Source organism: Macaca mulatta, chromosome 4, assembly GCF_049350105.2.
Source record: "Macaca mulatta isolate MMU2019108-1 chromosome 4, T2T-MMU8v2.0, whole genome shotgun sequence".
In the NCBI taxonomy this organism is placed as follows: Eukaryota; Metazoa; Chordata; class Mammalia; order Primates; family Cercopithecidae; genus Macaca; species Macaca mulatta.
Window position 1 is genome coordinate 129,634,299 of NC_133409.1, and position 6,865 is coordinate 129,641,163.

Below are 6,865 nucleotides of genomic sequence, written 5' to 3' on the forward strand. Positions count from 1 at the left end.
AAGCGTATCTGCATGTAGCCAAGATTATAGAAGGCGAAGATTTTTAAGTTAACTCCATTCATCATTCAAGGGACATTTCCAGAACCTCTAAAAGGCAACGCGAGGTCTCCTACACACCCTCCAGCAGATTGTCCCCATTGTCAGTGGAGGGAGCTAAGGTTCAGTGAGGTCCAGTGACTTAGTTGTCCCAGGTCAGAATCCAAGTTTGCCTGGTTTCAAAGCCCAAGCACCCTTCATTACACTATAGGATCATCTAAATTTGGTTGGGAGATCAGGATCCTAGTTTTAAACTTCAGGCCCAGGATTTGCTGGGCTTAGATATCTACAGGGAAAGGTATAAATTCCAGAGTTGGAAAGCACTTAAAATCTTGCCTAATCCAAGGCGATCTGCTCAATCCTAGGAATGAACCTTAAATTGACTTTTTTTTTTTTTTTGATACAGGATCTCAGTTGATCGCCCAGGCTGGAGTGCAGTGGCGCCATCCAGTTCACTGCAACCTCTGCCTCTTGCCTCCTGGGTTCAAGCGATTCTCCAGCCTCAACCTCCGGAGTAGCTGGGATTACAGGTGTGTGCCACCTCATCCAGCTAATTCTTTATTTTGTTTGTAGAGACGGGGTTTCACTATGTTGCCCAGGATGGTCTCGAACTCCTGAGCTCAAAGCAATCCTCCCACCTCTGCCTTGCAAAGTGCTGGGATTACAGTTTAAATTGACTTTAAATTATGCCTCTCTGTAGCAACTTACCATCTTATTCTTCTGCCTTCTTGATTGAATACAGAACTCCAACCCTCTTCCTTATGTAACAGCCCTTCGGAGATTTGAAGAAGGCTGTCACAGTGAAGTAGCTCTAGAGGTTCTGTGTCACTGAGAATTACAGCAGAATTCCTCAGAATAAAAGAGGAAACTCAAAAATTAAATCTTGTGAAGTTTGTTTGCTACATCTATTCTTTGTGTGTAAAAGTGCTTCAGGGAAGTAATATAACTACATCTAAGTTATGAAAGTCTGAGTTGGTCCTGGGGAATTAATAGAATTCCTGAAGAGTCACAGAAGAGTTGATGGCAACGCACTGGAATGTGGCGTGGAGAAAGTGATAGCCTGAAATTTGGTTCTGAGTTCTCTCAGCACTCCTTTCCATCCCCTTCTATGTCCATCCTTACCCCAGCCTCCTCCCCTTCTCTCCTCACACTCTCAGAACACTTATCCTATTTGGAATAAAACTAAAACCCTCTTGGAATACTTCAGCATCTTCATCTGATGTGACCTGGGTAAATAACTCCCCTCTGGACCTCAGTGCCTGGATTTAAGATAGGCCAAGACTAGATGCTCTCAGATCCCTTCCACCCTGCCACTAGCACACTCGAAGCTGGAAACAGCCTCATGATATTCCTACTCAAGGCGTGTCACCTAAACCTAAAGAAAAACTTTGTATATTATGGGAATTGCATACCCTTGAATATGTGGGAACAGGATAGTTCTTACGCAAAGGGATCACTGCCCTCTCAACTCATAGGCACTAGCTATTGCCTTCTCCAGCTGATGGAAAGGCTGCAGCCCAGGTAAGGATGCAGGAAAGCCTATTCCCCTTATCCATTTTGTAAAGCTTTCTATGCATGATCCGCAGCAGAGACTCTTAACTTTCAATGTGTCACCAACCCCTTTGGCAGTCTGGAGAAACGCACAAAATACAATACACAGGATTGCAAAGGAAGCCAATTTTATTGAAATGCAAATTTCAATTTTATTGAAATGCAATTTTTATTGAAATCAAATTGTTAGACATTTAAATCTGTCATATAATAGATGTGTTTCTTTATTAACATATTAAAGATTACAAGACCTAGGGGTTGGATCTAATTATTACCATAATTTCAAAGTGGTGCTGTACGTAAATATTTTAAGATATCTGTAACATGGATATCTGTGATTCCTAGTGACGACAGAGACACAGGTACTAATACTGCTGTGGTTTGTTGCCTATTTTCCTGACGGAAAGAAATGAAAACTTTTCTCCATTGAAGTTTTCAGATTTCCTGATTTCTATCCTCTGGCCCCTTTAGATTCACAGTTTCCAATTTAAAAACTCCCAGTCTATAGTAATGCAAGTTTTCATAAGTTGTACATAGGTGGAATCAGAGAAAGGGAAAGAAGGCGAAGAGCCTCACTGACTGGCTGCTAAGGCAGGGCCTCACGGGATGGTTACACCCTGTGGATCTTGAGCCTGCTCCTCATTTTCAAATGTTCAGAAACTCAGTTTGTCTCAGTTCTTCCAGGGGCACCCTGGCTTTTGAGAGACAGATTCATAAAAATCAAAGTCACAAGGGACTTACTGATTTTTTTAAGGCCCACTTCAGATTCTGGATTTTTTTCTCCTTTCAGATCCCAAACAATGTCAAAGGACATTATTCTTGTCCTTTGAAAATATGGTCTTATGGCAGGCCAACATTTTAGCATCTTTTCTATGGCTCGCTGCAATGACAGCCATCTTGTAGGCACACATCTAAAGAGGTTATCACCTTCCATTTCTGTGAAGTCAAAAATCTCCTTAAGTGCTTCAGCACTTTTTGAGGAAATTGAAAAGTAACCAAAAGCTTTCATTATGAAAGTCTCAATATCACATTTAAGCAACTCACATCCCTTTTTAGCAGTGCTGTATATAAGATGTACAAGGCATTGAATGAATAAGATCTTTTCATTTTCTTTGGTAAGAAGTTTATAGACTGAATAGAATTTGCCAAAATTTACATCTGTACTGTCTGACAAATATGCAGATAGATGAGCTAAGTCTAGTTTGTATTTAGACAAATATCAACAATATTTTATGATTTCAGCAGTTTCATTAAAATCCTCATAGAAATGAAGAAGATGATTTGAAACTTCTGTTTTCAAGTCAAAGTACCTAACAGCTGAAGGAAACATATTTTTGCTGCCATGATTCAGCATATTACTTAAAACTGATGTACTATAGAAACCAGAATTGTTGGTGAGATACAGAAATTCGCTTTACACTGTAAGGGACCAACACATTTGTTATCAAAATTTCCCCTCTTCTTTGTCCAGAGGGTATTTTAGCTGCAATTCCTAAATCAGGAAACGAAACTTTACTCAATTTCATAGAGCAATCAAAGGAACGCTATGACAATGCATGCTTGTTTGCCTGGTATGCCCATGCTAATTCAGCAGTTGCTATTTTTGACTGAACATTGGTGTCTTTTGGGAAACAAAAGTATTTTCGATTGGTTTAGAAGCATTCACTCGTCCCATCCTACTTGTGAGATTTGCTCTCCACATGTGCTTGCACATCCCCTTCTCCACCATGTCCAATCTCAAATTTTTTTCTGCATATTATGCAGTATGCTCTGTTTGGTTATTTACCTTCCTAGTTCAATAGTATGTGTCCTTCCATCCATCATCAAAATTACATAGTTGTTTAGCCTTCTTCTTCAGTGATGGGATCATGGTTGCATTGATATTATAATCATTCTCATCTGACCTTTTAGAAAACATGGTCACAATATTCACAATGTTAAAAAATTAAACTGGCACTATCTAGTTACAAAGCACACCAATTAATCCACAGGCAAAGTCAAAGATGAACTGTTAATATTCATTATATACACTTAAGCCACATCACTTTGAATGATGCAACCATGGATGGATGACCATTCTGAACTACAAATCATGGTTGCCAATATCAGTGGTCAAGTGGGTGACAACAATTAAAGATGATGGATAACCTGTGCCATATCCATTTGATACTAAAGACAATGTTGCTTTCAGACCCTCTAAAACTTATGAGTTTTGTACATTTCCTCCAACTTTCCACACTTGTTGCTAAAACCAGGATTATTTACATTCCAGGGAAGGGTCTCCCAGGACACAATGCTCTCAGTGCTAAAATTGGGATAGTTGGTTACCCTATTGGGTTGCCATTAACCAAAGGGCTACCACTCCAGAGGTAGGAGGGGAGGCACATAGAGGCAGAGACTCCTCACCTTGCTTCCACTGATAGTGTTAAATTTCTCCACAATATTTCTCACAGATTCCTCTTCTTTGGGGTGTGATGAAAATAAGACATTGTCTTTTGTTAGACTTCAGATCTACTGAAAGGTCACTGGCCTCCATCTGGAAACACAGGCAAAGCTCAGGGCCAATGCCTTTCCCTGGCTCAGGCCCTAAAGGGAACTCAGAAAAGGTGGCCCTCCAAAGGCAAGAAAGGAGGAGAAAGCAGCTCCATTGATAACGCCACCAGTGAAGGAAGAAAGAAAAAAGCATCCACTGGTGGCTGCTGGGGAACAATAAACCATATCCTGGGGAGAAACTCACCTCCCCAAACTCACCAAAGTACTCCCTTACCTTCTCCTCAGTGGCTTTGGGAGTTCAAATGCCCTGCAAAGATTTTCTTCACAGAATATTTCTTCATGACAGTGGCTTTTTGGGGGTCCATGCTATGGCCACCCAGCCTGTGCTCCTGATCTAGGATCTGTTCCAATAGAAGCGTAGGTGGATCAAATCCAGATTTGTTAAGGACTAAGGGGTTTGGGGACGTTCAGGGCTAAAACCAGAAGTAAGGAGTTTCCTAGGAAGCAGGACTGTCAGTGCTAAAACCACAACTAAGGGATTTCCCAGGATGAGGGACTTTTAGCATTAAAACTGGGGACGGTGCAGTTTTCCAAGATGTAAGACTTTCGGTGCTAAAACCTGAACAATTTCTTCTGAGAAGGGGGTAAGGTAGACTCTGGTTCTAAATCTCTTTGGCATTTCTTAATAGCATTACCCGAGGGAGGTTCTTTCTTTCTGAGCCACAAGATTCCACCACAGGTGGAATACACATGCACAAAATACAGATGCACAAAATATTTCACGCCCTCCAAACACACCACTCTCTACCCAAGCCTGACTTCCCAATTTCCTCCAAAATGGAAATCCACCTGGTTTACCTCAACACATATAAAACGGTCCTCACTCCGTCAGAGCCTTTGTCCATGCTCTGACTTTTCTTCCTGGCCTGACAGTCCCAATCTAAGACTTGCTTCCTCCAGACATAAAGCTGGGCTACTGGGGTTGAAATCCTTGCTGTTCCATGCTCTGCTCACTATGTGGTCTCTTCAAGTTGCTTAATCCTCTCCGCATCTTAGTTTTTCCGTCTGTAAAATGGCACTGAAATGCCTATCTCAGGCATCTTTGAGTGTTCTTCTAATTCTCATATGTGAAGCATTTAGTGCAGGGGCCCAAACAGGCACAGAAACAGGTACTGAATGTCCACTCTTCTCTTCTTGGACCACTCCAGCCCATATATTTAATACTTTTCACTTCCCACTTAATCCGTACAGGAACAAGTTCCTAAACTCTGCTTCCCCCAGTGCACTTGGCCACATGCAGCTCAGACAAAATGATCATGATCCAGGAATGCCTTCTCTTAGAAATGCAATCCCGCACACACAGACCTTTGATGGAATACACAGCTTACCTTCTCTACACAGGCTGCACCTTTCAAGATAGCAAAGGTCAACCCTCTTGGTCTTCCAGTGCTGGGATTCATTTTGGGGAGATGGTCAACGACCTCTTCAAATGTGGTAAAATAAAATATGTGGTAAAATAAATATGTGGTAAAATAAAATATGTGGTAAAATAAAATGTGGTAAAAAAAAAAAAAAAAATTGGGTCATTTTTGCTGGTATCCCAGCTCTGGTTTGTTGGTGAGACCAACGGTAGGGTGAGACACATAGCCACGAGAAGTCTTACGACGAAGATATGCGCTTACAAGAAAGTCTTACAAGAAGCCAAGAGTTTAGGAGGGCTGGATTTCCCAAAGCTTTCACTGGGAGGATTACAAATAAAGCCACCACCCATGGCAAAGTGTCTACACCCACCCACTCTGGGTCTGCAAAGATTCTATCTCCGACAGCTGTTCACAAATCTACTCTATCTCCTTACTGCGATCCACCTTGGCCCTAACAGAACTTAACACCACCGCAAACCCCCAGGCTGGGAGAGGAAAAGGAAAGGCAACCTCTCAGGGCGCAGGCCCCATGCACTCAGCACAGCTGGAAGTTAGTCTAAAAACCCTCTTATCAAAGGGCTGTCGTCTCTTCTCTGCCTGTCTTCCCCGGCGCCCAGGTGTCACTCTCAAGGAACTCAGTCTTCCTGGGCAGAGCCCGCGGTCAGATCCTGACTCGGAGCCCAGGTGGAGGGAAGGAGAGAGGAGGGAGGGAAGGATGTGGAACCTTGCCCGGGTCGGAGCGCACATCCTCCTCCCGAGGCTCCGCTCTCTCTCCTGGGCGGCTCCTGGACGGCGCAGACGTCGATCCCACAGGTCCAGCCAACTTCACGGCACCTATCCCGCGTCCCCCTAGTTCTTGCCGCCGTTCTTCTGGTCGGCCTTGGCGCCGTTCTGGTCCCCACCTGGCGACCCGCCGTCTGGGGCGGCCTCGTATGGGTTCTCAGTGGCGCCCGGCGTCCCCAAGAGCTTCTTCCTCTCATTTGCTTCTAACACACCCTGCAGACGGGCAACCGCCTCAGCCTGGGACAGCCCAGCTATGTGGCAGCAGCTGGCGGACTTCATAAGGTACGAGTTAGGGGACGGACCCACCTTGCCCAAACTACATGCTTATTGGCTGATTTTGCCTGATACTCCGCCATGCACCGCTGTCCCATTGGCCGCGCTCTAAATCCCGGCGGGTTTGTCCTCTAGCAACGTGTCAGAGCCAGGGCCCTGCAGAGGGTCCCAGAGATCCCGCGGGAGGACTGCAGGTGCAGGCCCGGGGCCAAAAGGCTCCCATGCGCCCTCCGCCCGCCGAGCCCGCAGCCTCTCGCCCCCGCAGGTCCGTGTCAAGGCATGGCCAAAATGAAAAAGAGCCAAGACAA

At 44.3% G+C, this 6,865-nt stretch overlaps 1 long non-coding RNA gene across 1 annotated transcript; it reads right to left on the bottom strand.

The window, feature by feature from the left end:
• Window positions 1-1,698: 1,698 nt before the first annotated feature.
• Window positions 1,699-6,539, bottom strand: LOC106997970 (uncharacterized). Its single transcript, XR_013416339.1, has 4 exons — window positions 4,355-6,539; window positions 3,994-4,123; window positions 3,374-3,491; window positions 1,699-2,523 (listed from the first exon to the last, which is right to left on the bottom strand). It is a non-coding gene; the product is annotated as an uncharacterized LOC106997970 (long non-coding RNA).
• Window positions 6,540-6,865: the final 326 nt, after the last annotated feature.